Genomic DNA, 24,864 nt, shown 5'->3' on the forward strand with positions numbered 1-24,864 from the left:
TGGTACACACCCACCTCATGAGATGAATAAATGGACCATCAAAAAAGTTCATAAGTTTTATAGATGTAAAGTAAGTGTCATGGTTTGAATATGCTTGGTCCAGGGAGTGGCACTATTAGGAGGTGTGGTCTTGTTGAAGTAGGTGTGTCACTGTGGGCATGGGCTATAAGACCTTCATCCTAGCTGCCTAGAAGCCAGTCTTCCACTAGCAGCCTTCAGATGAAGATGTAGAACTCTCAGTTCCTCCTGCACCATGCCTGCCTGGATGCTGCCATGCTTTTGCCTTGATGATAATGGACTGAACCTCTGAACCTGTAAGCCAATCCAATTAAATGGTGTCCTTTATAAGACTTGCCTTGGTCATAGCATCTGTTCACAGCAGTAAAACCCTAACTAAGACAGTAAGTAAACCATTAACAAAGTTTAAGCTGTTTTCTTAGTGCTGCAGGGTCTGTATATTAATGGTACCACAGGAACCAATACTTAAACAGGAAGCTTATGAAGACACAATGTCAGTGTCATACTGAGCTGGAACAAACAATTTAGCAACTTAATAAACAACACAACCAAATTTCAATAACTTCATCTTAATAAAATGCTAAACATTACGAAAACCACTACCATACTGGAATTCCTGTATCATTCAGGCCCACAGAACACAGCCTGGGTTACCTCTTTCTCCTCTGGGCAGTACAGAGGCCCTGTAGGATGAAGAACAGCTTTCTGTGCATAATAAAACAGCTCTGAGATATTCTTTAGGTTTTTTGCTGAACACTAAAAAAAAAAAAAAAAAATTAGTTTTTATGTTCTGAAATCAACTATGATAGCCAAAAACAATTTTTAAAATGTTAGCATACAATATTCCTCTTATAGAACTTTTCCCACTCTTATTAAATTTCCTTATTATTTCCTTATTATTTTTTGTTTGTTCCAGTTTTGTTTTTTGTTTTGTTTTGGCTACACTCAGCTTTAGTGGGGTGGGGGTGGGGAGGAAGAAAACCAATATAAGGTAAGAGTACCTTCCTTGAAGAAACCGAAAACACATTTTCCTCTGTAGACAGTACCAAGATCTCCATAGAGCTCAAGAGGAAAACTGTCAATTTCTCTGCTTTATTTGGTTTATATGACTTCACAATGAACAGAAAATTTACCCCATCCCCCATAATCTTCGCTCCCATTCAAAGTCTCCAATTATAGAGCATTCACCAGCACATTTCCAAACTAAAGCATGAGACATACCTCCACACAGGTTTCTATTTCTGTATATTGGTTCATAATCGGAAGGATGGTCTCCATACTACTATATTCCACCAGATCAGATTTGTTCCCAACCAATATCAAAGGCAGCCTAAAATGAATATGACATTAATGCAATAAAGAAAACATAAGATGTGAGATTTGTATTTTAACTCATGTCATTACCCATTCTAGTTAAATTCCCATCGTAAGTTTTCTAATAAGGTCAAACCAAGGCCCCCAGATAGTAGGTTCATTCAGTCAGTCATCTCGGATTTAAAGAATATCTGTTTTAAGTCACACACTCTTCTAAGTACTAAAGACCTTAAGAAAAAGGTTCCTCAGGGGTTGGAGAGGTAGCTTATTTGCTAAGAGCACTAGCTGCTCTTCCAGAGTTCAACTCCCAGAGCCCACATGGTAGTTCAAACTGTCTGTAACTCCAGTTCTAGGGGAATCTGACATTCTCACATAGACATACATGCAGATAAAATACCAATGGACACTTATGATAAATAAAAAAAAAAAAATTAAAGCCAGGTGGTGGTGGCATATGCCTTTAATCCCAATATTGGAAGGCAGAGGCAGGCAGATCTCTAAGTCTCTCTGGTCTACAGAGTAGGTTTTAGGACAGCCAGTGCTATACAGAGAAGCCCTGTCTCAAAAAAAAACAACTAAACAAAAAATATCCCTCTCATTCTAAGAGTGAAAACTGAACTGAACAGGGAGGTCCAAACAAAATTAAAGGGAGGGATATGATCATAAAACTTCTCTTTACTAGGTAGCATCTGAGCCAAGTATTGAGGGATTATATGGAATCTGCCATATGGAGAGCAGAGAGAACTAGCTGGGAAGAGAGCGCATGACCATCCTGGTGGGGTCGAGAACAGGAGAGGTATGCCAGAATGGATGGACAAGGAGAAGGTCGGGTGGGTTAGATTGAGGATGAAAGGCCAGACATACCAGGATTTCTAAGCTGTGGTAAGAAATACAGGTTTTATCATTAGTATAAATAAGAAGCTAGTGAAAAGGTAAGTAGGGGTGAAGCCTGATCTAGTCAATGCTTTTATTTTTTATTATTGCTATTTTTAATGTATCTGATACCACTGAACTCAGGATTTAAGTTTTTGTTTTGTTTTAGTTTCTGCACATATGTATGTGTACCATGTACATGCCTGGCACCCAAAGAAGTCAGAAGGAGGTATTGAATCCCAAGAACTAGAATTACAGAGAGTTGTTAGCCACCATGTGGGTGCTCAAAATCAAATCTGGATCTTCTGGAAGAGCAGCCATTACTCTTAACTGCTTAGCTAGCATCCTAGCACTAATTAATACATTAAAATGTGATCTGCTATATTTCAGAGATATATAGTGAAGTATTTACAACTTGGTGTGATGTCTATTTGCTTCAAAATGGTCCCGATGGTAAAAATAAACAAGATTGGTCCTGAATTAACTGTTGAATCTGGGTAACAGATTCATTACACTATTCTCTATTTGTTTTATGTGTGAATTTTGTCATTAAGAAAAAGCCTTAGCTCCGGGCTGTGGTGGCGTACACCTTTAATCCTAGTACTCAGGAGGCAGAGGCAGGAGGATTTCTGAGTTCAAGGCCAGCCTGGTCTGCAGAGTGACCAGGACAGCCAGGGCTAAACAGAGAAACCCTGTCTCAAACCCCCCAGCCCCCCCAAAATAGAAAGGCCTTGGCCAATAACTCTCACAAATATGGTGAATGTTCCCAAGACTATCAGACTCTGCAAGAAATGTAAACACTAGCCTCATAAAATGACACAGTTCAAGAAGGTGAAAGAATCTTTGCATGCCCAGGGAAAGGGGCATTATGACAGGAAATGGATTGGCTATGGTGGGCAGACTAAGCTTATTTTCCACACAGACATTATTATGCTGAGGCTTGAGCCTGACTGCAGATTTAAGAGGATGTGGAAGGCAATAAGAAGAGAAAGAGCCAAGCGATTCAGTTCTATAATGATTTTAGGGAGCGTGTGTGTGTGTGTGTGTGTGTGTGTGTGTGTGTGTGTGTGTGTGTGTTTTTCCAGGAAGGACTTTTCTGAATATCCCTGAATTTCCTGGGATTCCCTCTGTAGATCAGGCTGGCCTGGAACTCAGAGCTCTGCCTGCCTCTGTATCCTGAGAGCTGGAAAGAGCAGACAAGTGAGCAAAACACATTCTCTGACAGAGAGCAGACTGAAAATTTAAAGATCTTGTTTTATTTAAGTGAAATCTGAGAGGTCTATAGGAAATCTAAATGGGTTATCAAAGATAACTGATTAGTGGAGACTGTTACATGTAAGTCCTAAAGGACAGCTTGGAACAAAACAAATCATTTTACTAGACTCCAGGCTCTCAACACTAACTCCTGCAGCATTTACTTTAGCATCCTTACCCTCAGTGTGATTTTTATTGCTTATATTGCCCAAGAACAGGCTCCTAACAAGATTAGGAAGAATTAGGAAACATGATAGTTTATTGTTTAAAAAAGTCTAAGCTCAAGTCCAAGTTTATCAATTCTAAAGTCCAGGCTAAAATGGAGGCATCTATTGTTTCTGAAACTTTCTGGCTGTGTGACACTGATAAAAAAGAGTCCTAAGAAAGAATAGGTATGTACCAAAAATAATCTACAGGTGAGGCTCAGGAAAGAAGTTACTGGAAAATGTAAGGTTGATACTGGCTTGGCAGTGCACACATACAATGGGGCAATTGGGAGGCTGAGGCAGGAGGAGGAGGTGGGAACAGGAAGATAACAAGTCTGAGAACAGCCTGGGAAATATAGTGAGATTTTTTGTATCTCTAAGAAAAATTAAATTAAATTTAAATAAATAAATAAAATAAAAACAAGGTCCACAAAATAGTCATAATATTTTAGTGACTGCAAAGCCAAAGTTCTAAAACCAGTGGCATAAATGGGTTCTTCATAGATACTGGCCAAAGTATGCTCTCTTCTCCAGAGTGGCCCTCCTAGAAATAGCCCCAGGAGAAAGCACCAAGAGCATGTGGACACTACAGCCTTTAAGGCTCCACTGTCCAATACAACATTCTATGGTGATGGCCTTGTTTGTTTTTTGAGACAGGGTCTTTCTAAATAATCCTAGCTATCCTAGAACTCCCTACGCCAGGCTGGGATTCAGAGCATGTGCCAATATGCCCTGAAATGATGATGATGTAGCTACTGAGCTTCTGAAATGTGGGTAAGTAGATCAGAGGAACATAGACTTGTTATTTCATTTTAATTAATTTAAACTGCCACAAATGACAAGAGGCTATAGCACTGACGAGCTGAGTCATTCTCTTCTTTCCACTTTGTCACCACAAAGTTTAAGGAACAATGAAGAGTCATCACAGAGCTTCCAGGCCATGTAAGTTAGTTTCCCTTCCACAAATAAGTTAGACAGGGCATCAGATTTCCAGAGAATAAAGAACAAAAATGCTGAAAAAAAAAAAAAGCCTGAAAACTTGAGCAAAGGGCCAGATGTTTATAATTAATACATAAAACATGATTTTCCTAACATTTAAAAAGATTTAAATGGGGGCTGGATAGATGGCTCAGTGGTTAAGAGTACCTGCTGCTCTTCCAGAGGAACTGCCTTCGGTTCCCAGAACTCACATGGTAGCTCCCCAACAATTATAACTCCAATTACAGAGGATCTGATGCCCTCCTCGAACCTCTGACAGCATGCACACTGTACACCAAACTTCTCACATACACACAAATAAATAAGAACAGTAATAAACCAGTGTTAAAAAAGATTAGAGTGTTGGACTAGGAGTGGTGGCACAAACCTTTAACCCCAGCACTTGGGAGGCAGACAGATCTTTATGAGTCTGAGTCAGCCTAGTCTCAAAGAACCTGTCTCAGAGAAAAGGAAAGAAAAAGAAAAAAAAAAAACCCAAAAAACAAAAACAAAAACAAAAAAAAAAACAGATTGAAGATTGAGGAAAAAGGGAAAAGTAGTGGTTTTAATCCCAGCAGTTGGTTTTTAGAGGCAGGTGGAGTGAATTCCAAGCCAGCCAAGATCCTGTCGCTCGCCGCCCCCCCTCCCAAAGAAAGAAATAATAAAAACAATTTTGTCCAATTAAATATTGGAAGGAAATACTTTCATCTGACTTTAAACTGAAAGCATTTATGCAGAGAACTATCACTCTACTTGGGAAATTACTGAGTGTGTTGTCTTGCATTTCCCCTTCACACTGTATCTTCCAAAAACTACAGAGAGCCTCTTTGCATGAACTTCTTTTCTTTGCTTCTTTTTTTTTTTTTTTTTTTTTTTTTAAACTCAAAACACTTTATTTATCAGTATTTGTATATACATATATACTTATACATGTATACATATATACATACATATATTAACAATAATTAAATAATAAGATGTATTTGAAAAGTATGGGGGGTTGGGAAGAGTGGGAGGAAGGAGAGAAAGGGAAAAATTATGTAAATACAGTGCTCATAAATGAAATTCTCAAAAAGGAATCCAGTTTTTTAAAATGTTCAACAGATTAACTAGCATTTTACAATATGAAAATAAATATGACCTATAATTATGTTGAAGGACATTTTAACTCACTACAAACTTTGAAGTTTAAAATGAAATCAATAAAAATTATTTTACCTAGCATACTAACAAAAACCACAACAACGTTTTATAATTCAAAGTATTTCTGAGAACAAGAAAATGAATTGTCAGAAGCTAAGTCAGCAGAGCCAGGGGGACACTATGTGTTCTTTCTTTTTTTTTTTTTATTATCAAATCATAATTTTTACTTTTTAACACAGGGGTTACAAACACGAAAATGCAGGATGTGGGGAAGGAGATAACACAGGAGCATAGATGTTCAGGGGGAGTACAGATACCTTTCAGAACAGATACCAACTGGATGAAGGTTCAGGGGTCAGGTCACTATGACTCTCCCTATGCTTTACTTGTCCTTATCTAAGTTGGTACTATCTGCCAAGGCCTATTTACAAGGTCTATGACTACTCAGGCTGGTAGATTTCCATAAAAGCTGCCTGTTTACAATAGTTTATAGATATCTGTTTCAGTGTTTTTCCATAAAGACCCAAGACTTTGTGTTAACCGGCATGTATGTCAGGCCTATTGCTGATTTTAGGCTTATGGCTGATTTTAGGCCTTCAGTGTATACGCAGGGCTGCCCCTGACATCTCCTCCCTTCTCCAAGTATAGAAGGGCTGTGGTGATTCTAATCTTTGCATGAACTTCTAAATGGAGATTTACACGGCATTTTAGAGAAGTTATATACAAGCTAAATAATTCAATTCTCACTACACCCATATGCATCCAAGATAGATATTACCTTTATCCCTATTACAGCTGAGGAAACTAGGCAGTCAAATGAAGTCAGAGCCTTAAGTTAAGCCCGAAGTGGGCAAAGCAGATCTGAAAGGTTGCTCAGTCCTATGTTCTGCCTAGTGCACACTGTGAGCAATCAACAATCCCACACCTCATTTTAAAAGCAACTCAAGAAAGGGCACACAATACAAAGACAGACTCCAGATAGACTCAAGCAGCAGGTTTTGAACAAAATGTAGAATTATTAAAATACTTTATCTGTCAGTAACCATTACAGTGTCAGAACTGTTTTCTGCTTTGCTCTCAAATCTATTTGCTCTTTCTAATCACTCCTGCCCTCAAAAAGGTATGTGGTGGCATATGGAGGTAGGCAGAAACGTGATGGAACCAATGTAAACGTGGCTCGGCAGGGAAAAGCACATTTACCAGCAAGCCTCAGTTCCATCCTGGAACCAACACAATAAGAGAAGAGAACTAAACCCTATCTTTTTTTGGTTGGTTGGTTGTGGTTTTTCAAGACAAAGTTTGTCTGTGTAGCCCTGGCTGTCCTGAAACTCACTTTGTAGACCAGGTTAACCTTAAACTCATACAGCTCCACCTTCCTCTGCCTCCTGAGCACCAGAATTAAAGGCATGTGCCACTGCCTCCTGAATAGATTTACTTTATTATTTCACGTGTATGAGTGTCTTGCCTGTATGAATGTGCCACACTCACACCTGGTACCTGAGGAGACAGTGAGCACCATGTGAGTGATGGGAACACAACCTGGGTCCTCTGAAACAACAAGTGCTCTTAACCACTCCAAACGCTCCAGCCCTAAATCCTGCAAGCTACCCTCTAACACATGCACGCACACACACACACACACACTCTCTCTCTCTCTCTCACACACACACACACACACACTCTCTCTCTCTCTCACACACACACACACACACACACACACACTCTCTCTCTCTCTCTCTGACACACACACACACTCACACACAAATAAATAAATATTTGAAAGAAAATCTAAATGTGGGGCATGTTAATAACTGGTAGAGCTAAGTGAAGACTTCACAGCTATATTTGTTACTGTTTCTTAGCTCTTTACATGTGAAAGAAAGAAAAAATACCTGCTGTCTTTGTCTGTTCTTTCATTTATGAGAGGAATCCATCGGCTTGTTACCTAAAATAAAATTAAGTAGGAATGAAGACACGATGCAGGACTTCTTTGAAAAGCTGCACATTTTTAATTCCAGCACTCAGGAGGCAGAGACAGAGGCAGGGGGATTTCTGAGTTCAAGACCCATCTGGTCTACATATTGAGTTCCATACCAGCCAGGGTTACATTATGAGATTCTTTCTTTGAAAAGAAAAGAAAAAAGAAAGAGAAAAAGAAAAAAGGGGGAGGAGGGACCAAAAAGAAAAAGCACACTGTTCTTTTAAAATTTATGATTTTAAAAGAATATATGTCTGGACACCATGAGCATGCCTAGTGCCAAGGCTAAAAGGGGGTTTCAGATCCTCTAGAATTGAAATGGAGTCACAGATGAGAGCAGCCTCTGAGCCATCTCTCCTCTATATTCTGTTCAGAGACCTTAAAATTCTCACTGGAGGATCAGCTTTCATCAGATTCGCCCCATCAAAGCTACACAGGGTGGTGGCATGTTTGGAATCCCAGGCTGCGGTAGGAAGATCAGGAGTTCCATCCAGGCTAGGATACAGAGCAAGAAACTACCTTAAAAACAAAAATAAAGCTGGCAGTGGTGGCTCACACCTTTAGTACCAGCACTTGGGAGGCAGAGGCAAATGGATCTCTGTGAGTTCAAGGCTAGCCTGGTCTACTGAGCAAGTTCCAGGACAGCCAGGATTACACTGTGAGGCCCTCTCTAAAACAAACAAACAAACAAACAAACAAACTCCCACAAAAAGAAAAAAACACAAAAACTTGAGGCAAGAGGATTACAGCCTGGGCTATATGAAGATTCCAGACCAGGCTAAGCTATATAATAAAAACATTGCTCAAAATAAGTAAGTGTTGAGTTTAAATAGAGTGAAAATGTAAACATACCTTATCAATAGAATGTTTGTTGTTAACAGCATAAACTATGCAGATGACATTAGCCTAGAAGATAAAGTAATAAATTAGTGGCACTTTAAAATAAAATATACACAACAGCATTTAATTACTAAATACCTAAGATTTTAGAGCCAAAGGGGGAAATTTTTTGAAAAAGAAAAACCTACCTAGAAGAAGAAAGTATCCCTAAAGAAGTAGAGCCAACAATACACATTCAAATACCAACTGAGAAATTCCTGCTAAGCTGGGAATGGTGGCACACACTATAGAGCACTCAACAAGTGGAGGGAGGGGCCAAGACACGCCTCAACCACACAAGGAATTCAAGGCCAGTCTGAGCTACAAGAAACTGTCAATATCCAACTGTCCCTCAGAAAAAGCATATTCTTGGTAAAAGAACTAAAAGTAACTCATAGGATTATTACTGTTCACACGAGTGGGAATACACACACACACACATTACGCATACCTGTGATATTTCTTGATGAAGTTGTTCATCACTCTGTTTCTCGCTTCTACAAATGACAAAAGCCAATGTTTTGTATTTTAAAATCTTTCAGAACTAATCATCAAGCTAAAATCAACAAAAAATTTCTATGTAATATCCACCTAACAAATTGACATAGATGGTTTCCAGCAACTACACAGCAGCACATAACTACCTATAACTCCAGTTGTCAGGGGATCCTATATTCCTTTTCTGGCCTCCATGGGCATCAGGCATGAAAATAATATATTTACATACCTACAGGCATACATACATACTCATAAAAATCAGTAAATCTTCAAAATGACATAGTGTACCAGAAGAAACCAAATTGAGGCTAATCCAGTAAAGAAAAGGCTGACCTACGATAAGGAAGGCCAGTTAGCAGGGAAGCTAATTCAAGAGGACAATTCCAGCACAGAAGTGCAGAGGCTCTTGTCAAAGATCTAGGCCAGTATCTGATCCAGAGTTGAAAAAGGGTTCAGGCAAAAGAGATCAACAACTCAAGAAAGGAGACTGAGCACTTCAGAGCCAGAATCCTAGACAAGAACTGCGACACAGAGCCCAAGACTACAGGATCTGGACACTATCAACACAGTAGGTAATAACAAAAAGTAATAACAAAAAGGCCCTGAGGCAAAGCTGTAGCTTGACAATAAAGAAAGCAAAAATTCCCTTTCTGGGCTGCTAAGATGGCTCAGTTGATAAGGGTTCTTGCTGCCACGCCTGAGTACGATTCCAGAACCCACACAGTGGAAAGAGAGACTGAAATACCAGCAAGTTATCCTCTGACCCTCACACATACCATAGCATACTCATGTCCACACACATACTAAATAAAAAAATCAGTAACATGTATAGTCTTACAATCAGAAATAGTAAGTTGACCTCTGTGTTTATGTGGTGTATACGTGTGTACATATCTGTGTGTTCACCTGTGTGTCCACAGATGTGATGATGATGTCAGGGATCTTCCTGCAGCTCACAAACTGGGCTGACTAGCTGGCCAGTGAGCTCTGGGGTATGCCTGGCTGTCTTGGCCTAGTGCTGCTGTTACAGCCACAGTGCCCAGACTCTACTTTGGTATCAAGAATCTCGCCTGCAGGTTCAGCAAGTGCTTTAACTACTAAGCAATCTCCTCAGCTCTCAAACTGACCATTTTTAATTCATTTTAATTCTTGTAATAAAGGCTGAGAAATTAAAGAACACATATAGAGTTCAACAAATAATAATATATACACCCATATTTGTGTGTGATCTTAGAGATGAATATCAGGCTAGGCAAACACTGGTTAAAATGACCTACATCCCCAGTCCTTCAACAAATTCTAAAATTAGAACTTTCTCACTCTTTTTTGAATATGTATGTGTGTATGGTACATGCATGTACAATGTGTCTGTGGTGGCCAAAGGCACTGGATTAACTCTGAGGCTGGAGTTATAGGAGGTTGTGACCCTGACGTGGGTGCTGGGGATTGGACTCAGATCCTCTGCAAGAGTAGTACATGATCTTAAATATTTTTAAAAGCAAGATGAGGTTTATTTCAGGGGTATTACATTAACTTCAGAGCCTCCTTCACCCACCAGAGGCCACCCTTTACCTGAATAATCGACAATGTGTGTTGGAACTCTTTCAGGGGTGACATCAGCTGGAATGGTGATTTCCTCTGCTCGGGGAGGAACCTTTATTTGACAACAAATATAAAAAAGAATAAATGTGGTGAAATTATCCATCATACTTACTAATAGACCATTCAGATTTATCTATAGCAGGGCCCTTCTGTTTAGAGCTATCTTTGTAGGTATTCACTGCATTTTAAATACTTTTGCTTTATCATATAAGCAAAACTACAATAAAAACATTTTTTAAGGTCCAGCAAGATGGATCAGTAGGTATGGATGCTTGCTAAGTCTGACCACTTGAGTGTGACCCCCAACCCTCATGGTAGAAGGAGATAACCTACTTCCGGCAAGTTGTCCTCTTGCCTCCAAATGTGTACTGTGGCATGTATGCACATAAAGAAATATAACAAATAAACATGCCAACAAAATATAATAATATAAAGGACAAAACAAAAAATGCAATAAAATATTTAACAATAAAATAAAAATCAAAGGGAAAAATAAGTTTCCAGCTGGGGTATAACCCACACAGCAGAGTAAATGTCTGGCCCTATATAACAAGGGAAAAACTCTACCTCTGTAGTTAGAGGCCCACACTGAGGATATCTCAAGTTTTTCACAAACTTAAAATGATTCAATTTGATATTGAAATATTAGATTTCTTAAATATATGGTTCTCATTCTACTTTGTTAAGAATTTAGGATGCGCCGGGCGGTGGCGGCGCACGCCTTTAATCCCAGCAACTTGGGAGGCAGAGGCAGGCGGATTTCTGAGTTCAAGGCCAGTCTGGTCTACAGAGTGAGTTCCAGGACAGCCAGGGCTACACAGAGAAACCCTGTCTCAAAAAACCAAAAAAAAAAAAAAAAAAAAAAAAAAAAAAGAAAAAGAATTTAGTAACTCAATTATGGAGGACTAGCATGTGCAGACCCTGGCTTAATCTTCAGCCTTGCAAAACCCACAAAATACACAAAACAAAATGACAACCTTCAAGGTAACCAATAGACACTAATTTTGTCTAGGCTAGATGAAAACTGTCTGGCTCCATAGCCACATTTAATAATTCCATGTTTCAGAAAGACTGCATATTTTTAACAAAACTGTCAAGAGTGGAGGCTCATTTCTTTCTAATTAATTAACTAATTAATTAATTAATTTTTATGTGTATGGGTTTTGCTTGCGTGCATATCTGTGAACCATATGTATATCTGGTACCACAAGAGGCCAGAAAAGGGTACTGGATCCCCTAGAACTGGAGTAACAGACAGCTGTGAGGTACCATCTGAGTGCTGGGAATCAAACCCAGGACCCGGGTCCTGTGGAAGAGCAGCCAGTGCTTTTTTTTTTTTTTTTTTCCCCAGACAGGGTTTCTCTGTGTAGCCCTGGCTGTCCTGGAACTCACTCTGTAGACCAGGTTGGCCTCGAACTCAGAAATCTGCCTGCTTCTGCCTCCCAAGTGCTGGGATTAAAGGCGTGTGCCACCACTGCCCAGTGCAGCCAGTGCTCTTAACTGCTGAGCCTTCTCTCCAACCCCAACTGTATGACTTTTAATTATGGAAGAAAACAAAGAAACATATCCACACTCAAGAGGAATACACTAAAACAACTCTAACTTCAGTTATACATTTAAAATTTACTTATTCCTTCTGAGGGGGTTTCACTATGCAGTTCTAGCTGGATTGGAACTATGATTCTTTAAATTTGTTTATTTATTTATGTGCATGGGCATCATAGCACACATGTGGAGTTCAGTGTGGAGTCAGTTTTGTACTTCCACCAAGTGGGTCCTGGGAATTAAAATCAGGTTGTAGTCTTGGCAGCAGGTATCTTTTCTCACTTTTCTCATCTTGTTAGCTCTTCAGACAAACTTCTGCAGAGAACTTTAAGTATTATATCCTAACTCTCAAATAATGTTAATAATTCCATAGTCCACTTTTCTTCTCTCTCTCTCTTTTTTTTAAAGATTTATTTATTTTATGTATGTGAGTACACTGTAGCTGTCTTCAGACACAACAGAAGAGGGCATCAGATCCCGTTACAGATGGTTGTGAGCCACCATGTGGTTGCTGGGAATTAAACTCAGGACCTCTGGAAGAACAAATGGTGCTCTTAACCACTGAGCCATCTCTCCATCCCTCCACTTTTTAAATTAAGGAATTCCTATTTGATTCTTCTTTAATGCAAAGGGGAACAAAGCAGCAGCCATGGAACTGTGAATGCTGAAACCACTACCAAGGGGAGATATGCTCAGCAGTGAACAGAAGCTCCTGCTTGGTGTGCCCAAGACCCTGGGTTCAATCCCAGCTACCACAGAAATCCAGAACAACAAAGACACTGCCATGTGACACATCAAATTCCTAGCTCAGCAATAAAACTATAAGATTATTTCGTTCTAAACAAGAGTAAAGAAAGGATTAATGCAAACCCTGACATTAATTTTATTTTTACTTGTGTGTGCAGGCATGTGTACTTGAATGCCATGTGTGTGTGTATGTTGGGAAACAGATACCCACACATGGCAAAGAGTGTGGATACCCAGGAGCTAAAGTTACAGACAGCTACGAATCCACTGATACTGGGAATTGCACATGGATTCCCTGAAAGTAAAGCAAGTTCTTTTAAGTACTGAGTTATCTCTTTAGCCTCAAACTCTGACATTAATAATACTTTGGAAAAAAAACAAAAACAAACAAAACAAGCCAGACCTGTAATCTCAGTATTTGGGAGGCACAGGTAGAAGAATCAGAAAGAAGTTCAAGACTAGCCTGGCTACATAAAAAGTTTGAGGCCAACCTATACTATACAGACTGCGCTCCCAGAAATAAACAGAACAAACAACAACAAAATCCGAATGTTGTTATGCTGCGCACTGATGACCCTAACACCCTAACGCTACAGGAGGCTTAGACAGGATCCCTCACACTGGGATTTCCCAAGGGAAAGTAAGTATAGCCCAGTATGATGGTGCATACATGTAATCCCAACACCAAGGAAGTGGAGGCAGGAGGATCAGGAGTTTAAAGTCATCCTGAGCTACATAATAAGCTTGAGGCTATCCTGGGGTACATGAGACTCTGTCTAAAAACAGCAATAATAGTAGTAATAATAGCAAAACTAAAACCACTGGTTTCTGCATTTCATTATTATTGTCATATACAACAATTCTTTGAATCTGTAGATAGAATGAATTCATTTCTAATTTGTAAAATGAAGTCTGTAGGTAATATTAGTTGCAACAGAATTCTAGTCTGACAAAAACTCAGGGACTGGACAGCATCAGGCAGAAGGTAAGCAGTACCCAGACTGTAATCTGATTTCAATTCACACAACACTCTGCATCTTTCACGTCTGGAAAACATTTTACCTCTAAAAACAAACTACACAAATGATATGATCTCCAGATCCTTTTTCCCACCACTTTAAAAATGAGACTAAGACCCAGAAATGACAAATGGCAAGGTCATTGGCTAGTGAGACCACTCAGTGACTTGCCAAGCCAACTGACAATCTGAGGTGGATCCTCAGGCCTCGTGTGGAAGGTGGAGAAAATTGTGACTCACACAAGCTGTCCTATGATCGCCACACTGTGCTATGGCATGTGTGTGTGTGTGCAAACATACTCATCTAATGTAAAACAAAACTTAACGGTAAAGTCAAAGGCACAAAATGAGAAGAACTTAGGCTCTTTCATAAGGTGATATCCTCTGTAAGCTTTTTTAAAGTCCTAACTGTTGAAGAAACACATGAAGGTGCCACTGATATCATTTTAACTTATTTTTTATTTAAAAACAAAACAAAAAAACTACAACAAAGAAATTAAATGTTTACCTCTTCCGGAAATTCTTCACTGACCAGAGACATAATCAGTGATGTCTTCCCAACTCTAGCTGTTAAAAGAAAAATCATTACTTAATAAAACATTTTGGTTCTACAGAAACTCAAATCCAGTAACCACATAGGGAGTTATTAGTTGTAAGGGGAAAGACAAGTATAAGGCCTTTTCCGAAAGCCTCCTGCAGTTCAGGTGTACCAGCACCTACCAATGCTTGCCTGTAATTCCAGCTACCTGGGGAGACTGAGGGAATAGGATGTCAGGTTTGAGGAAAGAACAGAATACAGTAACAAAAACCTTCCTGCATTACCTATTCAGAGTTGTTTAAGAATCTATCCCATAATATAAATGCTTAATTTTCTAAATTAAATTTCTAAAGATCATTTCTAAATCTTCACCTTTATGAATAATGCTGTAACTCATATTCTACCACACAAATTCCTTGACGTGAAATTCAAGTTAGCACATGGGTTGTTCTGTTTTAATGACATTATTAATTATGTTCACAGAGAACACATCAGCTTACATCCTCAGCAACAGAAGGACCTCAGAGTGCCTGTATGCCTATAGGGCACACTCCTTCCTTTTTGTTATGTATTTAAAGGGTTGGTAGCAAGGTAAAAAAACAAAAACAAAACTTTTCTGTCCCAGTGATCTTTTTAATAAAGGACAATTAAAATCTCAATCTTTATTCTACGTTTCTGATCATGTGGTTACTACTGTCAAACATAAATGCTTACCAACCAAGTCTGTCTGAGCTCCTAGAGGAAAACAGACTACTGACAGTTAATCCCTGCCATAGTGGCAAAGTATAAATTCTAAATACAGGTCCAAATATGAAAGATGGCAATTTTTAAGAGTTAAGAACAGCCAGGCGGTGGTGGTGCACGCCTTTAATCCCAGCACTTGGAAGGCAGAGGCAGGCGGATTTCTGAGTTCGAGGCCAGCTTGGTCTACAGAGTGAGTTCCAGGACAGCCAGGACTATACAGAGAAACCCTGTCACGAAAAAAAAACCAAAAAAAACCAAAAAAAAAAAAAGAGAGAGAGAGAGAGAGAGAGAGAGTTAAGAACAGTCACAGCCCTTTCCTAAAGGACTGGAAAATGATGAATGGCTAGAACACACAAGAAACTACACTGGTCACAACAGCACAGTGTGAAATAGAGACAAATTATACGGTTTAACAGGCAGCTTCTAGCTCTATTTCTATGGACTATTTAAAAATACTTTCATTTATATTATTTTATGTGTACATGTGTGTCTGTGTGTGGGCATATGTAGACATGTGTACCCAGAGAGTCCAGAAGACAGTACAGGATCCCCTGGAGCTGGAGTTACGGGTGGTTATGAGCTGTCCATGTGGATGCTAGGACACAACTCTGGGTCCTCCGTAAGAACAACAGGTACTCCTAACTCCTGAGGCATCTCTCACTACAGACTTTTTGATTGTCCTAGGTTAAAAAAAAAAAAAACCACACAGAAATACAGTACTATTATCCAATCTATTGACTTTATTCGCTACTATACTTTACAGAAAATGAAAATAAAAATGCCTGTCACATCTCTTATAGTCCCTTTTGAACTAGGAGCATTATCTACATCAGAGTTTCATGTAGTCTAGGCTGACCTTGAACTCAAAATGTGTATACAGCTGAAAATAACCTTCACGGTCCTTTCTTTCCTCTCCTTCTCCCTCCCTCTGTCCCCGATCCCCAGACCCTTTAAACAGGGTCTCACTATATAGCTCTGGCTGCCCTAGAACTCACGATGTAAATCAGGTTGGCCTTGAACTCAGAAATCCCTTTGGGATTAAAGGTATGTTACCACCACACCTGGCCTTCCATATATTTTTATTTTTTGCTACTAAAAACTGCCAATAAGTACTATTTTAAATTATTTTGGTAGTAAAAAAAAAAAATGGCAACTACTAGATTTACATATATCAAGTAAAATTAATCTAAATATTGACAAATGAGATAAATATATTCTTTTATATCTAAACAAATATATCTTTTGTTGTTGTTGTTTTGTTTGTTTGTTTTTCAAGATAGGGTTTCTCTGTGCAGCCTTAGCTGTCCTGGAACTCACTCTGTAGACCAGGCTGGCCTCGAACTCAGAAATCCGCCTGCCTCTGCCTCCCAAGTGCTGGGATTAAAGGCGTGCGCCACCACTGCCCAGCCAAATATATCTTTCTATGTGTACAGAGACTGTGTGTGCTAAAATCAAACACCGGACCTCTCACAGGCTAGGCAAATGTACTATCCTAGCCCCAACAAAAAATTTTGGAGCACTTCTATGTGTCTTAGATGTTCACAACACTTCTGCACAAGGCAGTTGTGTCTTCCTTTTACAAAAATTACAGGCTTCAGAGTTATCACCAATAAAGCCAACAGTTTTTCTACAAAGCAGGATAAACTGCCATCCCTGGTTCAGGTTTCTTACTTTGCATTAAAATTCTGTTAAATTTCTCTTGTTACTACTAGAGGAGACTACACTGCCCAAGTTAGTTTGGAACTCCTAGGCAGTCCTCCAAGCAGCCCGCCCTCTCTGAGTGTTAGAACCACTGGCGCCTGCCAGACTAAAAACCTAGCCTGTGGTTTTACATATGTCTCTGCTTGCCCTTTTGCCTAATTCTGGTATTTCATTAAAACATTTCCCGATTCCCAACTTTCTACCCTCATCAATCTACCAACAATATAAATGCCCACTCTACTTTCTCCCACCCCCATCATCTTCTACTCAGCCTTCTAGACTCTCACCTTCCTCGTAGCTCCCGTGAATCAAACTAGTCGAAAGGAGGGCCCCCGCCCAACCGCAGCTCACCTGCCTCATCCCATGTTCACTGCTGCCCACTCAGGCAATTTGCATAAACAAGGCCATTCCATGCTTCACACAGGTACAAGCACTAACAAGCCACAGTGAGTCCTGTCCCCCTCCTCATATAGCTTTCCTCATCTAAAAGCCATATGTCTCCTCTGTACTTTTACATCTTATCTCTTTAGGGCCCTTCAATCCTAGCACAACCTAAAGACCCCCAGAGGTACCACAGCCTCCACTAACAACTTCTATGCCATAACCTGTATTAAGCTACTATGAATGTAACATACATACTTACCATGTATGAGTCTATATGGACACAATAACCAGATATTTGTAAACAAGTGGCCAATAAAGCAAACCTTCTAATTTTGTATGAATGGAGGACCTCTAGCACTCCCTGACTGGATGTCTCTGCCCAGGGATAGCAGCACTGCCAGGGAAACCATTTCCATCTCCCAACACTTATCCAATGTTTCTTTTCTTAAAACGTATTTATTTTTATGTGTGTGGGTATTTCATCTGAATGCACATGTATGTACACCGTGAGTATGCATTGCACATGAAGGCCAGAGGAGTGTGTTGGATCTCCTGGAACTGAAGTTACAGGTGGTTGTCAGTTGCCATGTGGGTGCTGGAAATTGAACCCAAGTCCTCTCTTTAAAAGAGCAGCCAGTGCTCTTAACCACTCAACCATCTCTCCAGGCCCACAACTTTTAAGAGTGAGTTTCTGGATTTAAGGCCCAGTACTGCCCTAGAAGAGGTATTCTGCAAACTGAATAGCAGGCAACTGCTGAAGCAATATAAAAATAAAATACAGCCATCAAGATAACTCAGTGGGGTCTGGTACCTACTGCCAGGACTCACAAGCTGAATTCAACTCCCAGGACTAACACAAGAGAAATGACTTCTACAGGTTGTCCTCTGACTTCCACATATTCATACACACATACATACATAATAAAACAACAATTAAAATAAACTCTAGGCAGGTGTGGTGGCACACACTTTTAATCTCAGCACTTAGGAGATAGAGGCAAGCCGATCTCAGTGAGTTCAAGGCCAGCCTGGTCTACAGAGCGAGTTCCAGTACAGCCAGGGCCACACAGAGAAACCCTGTCTTGAAAAACAAAGATGAACTGTAAAAATCACTGTATCCAATCTGTTCTTAGAAAAAACGTTAAGGTTGGAATTCCACATTACAAAATAGAGTGTGAAACTATGACAAGTGGTTTCAAAATCCCTTGCAATTCCCTAGTAACAGCTAGGTCTTTTCTTATAAATAACTATACAAGCTCATCCTATAGCCAGAGCTCATTTAGGAGATGCAGACAAGACAGCTTCAGAATGAGGGTTTGTCACCAGAAAAATCCAACCTCAGAAGTAGAAGGTTGGAACCTTCAGAGTCATCCTAAAACCTAGAAAGAGACTGAAAAGGGGGGACTGGAGTTTAAGTCTAACCACATGACAAAGAGACCCCAAATAAGACCTCTAGGCTTCACATCTCAGGAGACCTTCCAGGTTAGTGAATACACCAGAAAGGTGGTACACCCCACTCTAAGCTCCAGGTCCTTTCCAACCCTTCCTCCTGCCTCTCCCCATTTGCAGGATCGTAAGTGTAATGTTTTCTAGTGAACAAGCAAATTTGAGGGGGTTGGTGAGAAGCCTCTCTTCAGTGTTTGACTAACAGGGCAGGCCTACTACAAAGGAGACACTGGCAGGAGTAAAGATGGCAACTGAACAGTCTTACTGATGCTTGAAGACATGGACACACAAGACAGTGGCCCCAAGGGTGAGTGTAGCTAACTTGGCTGAAGTCATTTGCATCAGTTACCACTTCCCAGAGTATGATTTTATTTATTTGCTCATATGCTACCTCATCTAGAAAACAAGCTGAAGCAATTCCATCTAGAGCCAGCCATGTTGGCACACACTTTTAACCCCAACACTCAGGAGGCAGAGACAGGCAGGTCTCAAGGCCAGCCTGCTCTACAGAATGAGTTCCAGGACAGTCAGAGACACACAGAGAAACTCTGTCTCAAAAAAACAGAACAAAACAAAAACAGGGCTGGGCAGTGGAGGCGCATGCCTTTAATCCCAGCACTTGGGAGGCAGAGGCAGGCTGATTTCTGAGTTCGAGGCCAGCCTGGTCTACAGAGTGAGTTCCAGGACAACTAAGGCTATACAGAGAAACCCTGTCTCGAAAAAACAAAACAAAACAAAAAAACAGGCTTGGTTCTTCCAAAGCAACTGTGATTATAATAAAGTGAGAGGGATGACTATGCAGTTATATTTTTAATTAACGTTTACCATTTGGAAAAATAATCCTAGCAAGGATCTTCCCTATAATGGTAGGCTAAAGCGGAAGGACTGCTATGGGTTTGAGGCCAGCAAATATGAGTTCCAAGCAAGCCTGGACTACAAGTGACACCTTCCGTCAGAAGGAGAAAGGGAAGAAGAGAGGGAGGGGACAACTTTGTTGTTACCAAGGAACAATTAAAAGTATGGTGGTTTAGCCAAGTGTGAAGGCACAGACTTTTAATCCCAGCACCTGGGAGGCAGAGGCGGTGGATTTCAGTTTACTTAGTGAGTTCACTGATAAGTGATAGCCTGCAGGACAAATGTTGTCAATACCTATGATCTACCTCTCTCCAAGTCTGATCAGCACAGTGACAAACAAACAAGACATTAAAGAGCAGAGGGGTGTGGGTGTGGGTGTGTTCCCAAGTGTGCACTTATTTATCACAGTGCATGTGTAAGGTCGGAAGACAGCCTTCAGGAGTTAGTTCTCTCCTTCCATCCGGTGGGTCCAGGGACTGAACTCAGATGAGAGTTGGTAGCAAGCACCTTTACCCCATGATTCAGCTGGCCTGAGGTTTTTAAGAAAACTATGCTGGATTTTTTCATGTTCTTTGTTCCATATATACAACCATCCTCTCTTGGGTTTTGTTTTGTTTGGTCTCACTGAGGCCCAGACTGACCTGGAACTCACTATGTAGCCTGGGCCACAGTGATCATCTTGTCTTAGCCTCCCAAATATTCTAGGACTACATGTGTTAGCCACCAGGCCCTGCTACATTTGTTTTTATATATAAGAGTGTGAAAGAGAAAGAGAGAGAGAAAGAGAGAGAGAGACAGAGACAGAGACAGAATGAATGAAGAAACTCAGATTTCTTCACTGTTCAACTCATTAGTCCAAAGGGCAGTTCTAGCTGCCTGAAGAGTAGCAGACTCCTATCAAACTACATTTCTGTGCCAGACATTTGCAACAGGTGAGGCCTATTGCAAAAGGGACATTGACAGTAGTAAAGATGACAAGGAGGCCAGACCATGGCATCAAATGCTCTGTAGCTGAATTGACAAGCACATTCATGTAGAGGCCAGAGTTGACATTAGGTGTCTTCCTCAATTACTCTATACCTTATCTTTTGAAATTGTGTTTCTCACAGAACATGGCAGTCAATGGTCCACTAGGCTAACTAGCTACTGACCTGTGGGGTTATCTGACCATCCCCACTCCTACTATTTGGGGGTTACAGAAGCATTTGATCACACCCAGCCTCATCCCTGGCCCCTTTCCCAGACAGGAGCTCTCTCTATATCCCTGGCTGTCCTGGAACTCGCTGTGTAGACTAGGTCAGCCTCAAACTCACAGTCACTTGCCTCTGCCACCCAAGTGCTGTGATTAAAGGTGTGCAGCACAGGCAGCTCAGCTGTCTGTTTAACTTATTTATAAGTGTTTCACCTGTGTGCACCACATGTGTACAGTGCCAGCAGAGGCCAGAGGAGAGCATCAGATCCCCTAGAACTGGAGTTACAGATGGTTTGAGCCTCCTTACAGATGCTGGGACCTAAACACAGGTCCTCTGGGAGAGCAGCCAGTGCTCTTACCCACCAAGTCACCTCTCCAGCCCATGCCTAGCTTTCTTAAGTAGGTGCTAGGGATTCAAGCTCAGGTCCTCATGCTTTAGTGGCAGACACTTTATCAACTGAGTCATCTCCTAAGTCTTTAAGGGTAGATTTTGATTCATAGGTGCTTGTGACATAGAAAAAATGTCTCCTGAATACTTCATATAGAATACTTTGTGCAAACATCCTGTAAGGTAAACTGTACTGGTAAGCTGCCGTGTCTTGTTTGAGCTCATTGAGAGCCTGATCTGGAAGCAAGGTTGCCTCCTACCCCCATTTCAGACCCAAACATGTTTGTCTTACAGTGTTCACCAAGGTCTACTTTTTTTGGGGGGGGGGGGGAGGGGGATGTATTCCCCCACACACACACTCACTCAATCCTGCAACAGGAAAGAAAAATAACAAAACAACCCAAAAGTAAAATTACTGTGCTCTCAAGAATAGGTAAAAGGTGAGCCATCAACAGAAGTTACTATCAATTACCCATGATATAAAGTGCCTGCCATAGGAAACTGAACCCAGAAGTTCAGTCTGCCATTGGATGTCATTTGTGGAGAGAAAGCTCAATAAGGAACTACAGCTAGCTGCCTGAAAGGACCTTCTGCAGTCGATTTGTTCTAGACATTTGTAAACCCCTGAACTGACTTACCTTTCTGCTGTTATTTGTTATTTCACTTGGAAACCTCACCCCAAGAGACACTGCTCTCCCGGGACTCCTTCTGACCTCAACTCCAGCCAACTGGGGCTTCCCCAGTCAGATTTTTTTTTCTTAGATTTATTTATTTTTATGTGTAGGGGTATTTTGTTTGCATATATGTTTGTGCACCATATGTGTGCTCTGTGCCCTCAAGGGTCAGAAGAAGGCATTATATCATCTGGAACTTGAATTGCAGATGGTTATGAGCCACCATGTCAGTGCTGGGAATTGAACCCAGGTCCACTGGAAGAGCAATTACTCTTAACCACTCAGGCATCTCTCCAGCAGCCCAGTGAATTTCAACTAGATGCTTTAAGCATCCAACATAAAGAAGTTTTACTATCAACTATCAATGTATCTATCACTTACTATTTATTCTTTACTTTGGCTTGCTATATGCCTAACTCTGTCATTCATAACCCAATTTATGGCAATTGTAGATCACTCCCCAGACTGTATAGAATATATCCTTAGCCACAAGACAGGGTGTCCTCCTAGACGAGTGGTTCTCAACATGTGGGTCATGACCCAGGGGTCACATATCAGATATCCTGCATATTAGATATTCATGATTCATAAAAGTAGCAAAATTACAGTTATGAAATAGCAATAAAAGTAATTTCATAGTTGGCAGTCACCACAACCTGAGGAACTTTATTAAAAGGCCGCAGCATCAGGAAGGCTGAGATCCATTGCCCTAGCTAGTGAGTAAAAGCACTATTAATGACTGGAGCAGTTTAATTTTTTTTTTTTTTTCCCCCGAGACAGGGTTTCTCTGTGTAGCCCTGGCTGTCCTGGAACTCACTCTGTAGACCAGGCTACCCTCAAACTCAGAAATTGCCTGCCTCAGCCTCCCAAGTGCTGGGATTAAAGGTGTGCGCCACCACTGCCCAGCTTAATATTTTCTTAAATGGAAAGCAACGTGCTTTAAAGTAATCTTACAAAGTTTTCTACAGTAAACGCTGGTTATACTCAAAGTATCTTAGATTTACTCCAGTTTATACTTGAAGAACCACTCTTCAGCCTCGTCAGTTTTCTAAAGCCTCTAGTGATCTGAGACACTGAAATCTGGGGGGGGGGGGGGGGGGGGGAGGCAAGACATGAAATAGACATGGTAATGGCAGAGGAACGCCCTTGTCTAATTTACAGCCAGAACACAGGATTCTCCCAGACCACATGAGGCATACAAGGGATAAGGACTAGAGAATGGATAAATGCTCTCCCTTCAGATCCGGACAAAACCATCTCCATTGGGTTTAAGACAAGATAACGAGGCTAAGCCTCTTGGCAGCTCATGCCTGTAATCCCTGTATTGGGGAGGTCTGTAGGTTTGAGGACAACCTACACCTCCTAACAAATCCCAGACCCATATGGGAAGTAGTAAGATATTGTCTAAGAACAAAGAGGGGGATAATCATTTCTGTTTGTTTTTTGAGACAATGTCTCACTAGGTTGGCCTAGAACTTGCTATGTAGACAAGGCATGAATTACCAGTGAATGTCTACAAGAACTGAATTATCCTAAACTCATTCATTCTTTCAGTAAATATTCCAGTGCCAATCTTGTGCAGGATATAAAAAGGCACAAGACAAATCTCCTATCCTCTAGCCAAAGCTGGAAACAGCCACTCTGCAGTAGTGGGGTTAATTAATGCCCAGGCCAGGGACTTCTTGTAGTGAGATCAATGAAGAAAACAGGATGAGTGGAGCGAAGGCCACTCTGGGAAGGATCTTGTTGAACCTTCTTCTGAGTGGGAGTGTAACTCCCTAGAGGACCTTTTAAGTGTGCTGAAGGATCTGGGATTGGGAGGCATGGAACAAATTCAGGGCTTTGATTATGATAAGCAAGTGCATATGAGATATCTTTAAAGATGACTCTGCCTAGGCCAGCCATGGTAGCTCACACCTTTAATCCCAGCACTCGGGAGGTAGAGGCAGGCAAATCTCTGTGAATTCAAAGCCAGCCTGGTCTATAGAGTGAGATAGAGTGAGTACCAGGACAGCCAGGGCTACCCAGAAAGACTCTTGTCTTGAACACACACACACACACACACACACACACACACACACACACACACACAAAGATGGGGACTATTGCAGAAGCTTAGGCCATAACTAACTTCACTTTGAACCTTTGGCAGACGTTGGAATAACACATCCATGTTAAGGACTTTAAGAGAAGTATTTCTCAATTTAATTAAGAAAAAAAAAAAAAACAGGGCCTCATTAAAATTCTAAGTATTGCAAAGTAGTGGTGGCACATACCTTTAATCCTAGCACTTGTGAGGCACAGGGGGGCAGATCTCTGTGAGTTTAAGGCCAGCCTAGTCTACAGAGTGGGTTCCAGGACAGCCAAGGCTACACAAAGAAAGCCTGTCTTAGAAAAAAACAAAAAACAAAAAAGTAACCATTAACGTTAACTATGTTATTTAAATAATTGGTTAATAAAGTATTGCTAATTCTATGATTAACAAGGGTGTCTTGTTAAGCATAGTATAACAAACCTAGATAAAAGAAAGCTTGTTTGTTTGTTTTTTTGAAAACAGTCTATTATGTAGCTTTAGCTGTCCTGGAACTTGCTAAGTAGACCTAGCTGGCCAGCCACCTGCCTCTGCCTCCCAAGAGCTTAGATAAAAGGTGTCAAATGTGAACATGAAAAATTATGACCTGAAGACTAGGTTTCATGTGAGTGTACTTTTAAAGACTTTTAAGAATATGTTTTGTGTGCTGGAAAGATGGCTCAGCAGTTAAGGGTGCTTATTACTCTTGCAGAGGGCCTGGGTTTGATTCCCAGTACCCACATGGTGGCTCACAATCATCTATGGTATGCATACCTGAAGGAAAAAAGCAAAAAACTAAGAATATGTTTTGGGTTTTT

General features: G+C 40.7%; 1 pseudogene across 1 annotated transcript in view; it reads right to left on the reverse strand.

Annotated features, from left to right (window-relative positions):
* Positions 1-24,864, reverse strand: part of LOC117702186 (mitochondrial Rho GTPase 1-like) — a 47,220-nt pseudogene that overhangs the window by 17,918 nt on the left and 4,438 nt on the right. The window contains exons 2-9 of the transcript XR_013108329.1: positions 14,562-14,620; positions 10,714-10,795; positions 9,475-9,505; positions 9,095-9,140; positions 8,617-8,670; positions 7,679-7,731; positions 1,240-1,348; positions 673-774 (exon numbers count right to left, since the gene is read on the reverse strand). The product of XR_013108329.1 is annotated as a mitochondrial Rho GTPase 1-like (transcript). The remainder of the gene's footprint in view (positions 1-672; positions 775-1,239; positions 1,349-7,678; positions 7,732-8,616; positions 8,671-9,094; positions 9,141-9,474; positions 9,506-10,713; positions 10,796-14,561; positions 14,621-24,864) is intronic.

The sequence above is a fragment of the Arvicanthis niloticus genome, unplaced genomic scaffold, assembly GCF_011762505.2.
Source record: "Arvicanthis niloticus isolate mArvNil1 unplaced genomic scaffold, mArvNil1.pat.X pat_scaffold_550_arrow_ctg1, whole genome shotgun sequence".
Taxonomy (NCBI): Eukaryota; Metazoa; Chordata; class Mammalia; order Rodentia; family Muridae; genus Arvicanthis; species Arvicanthis niloticus.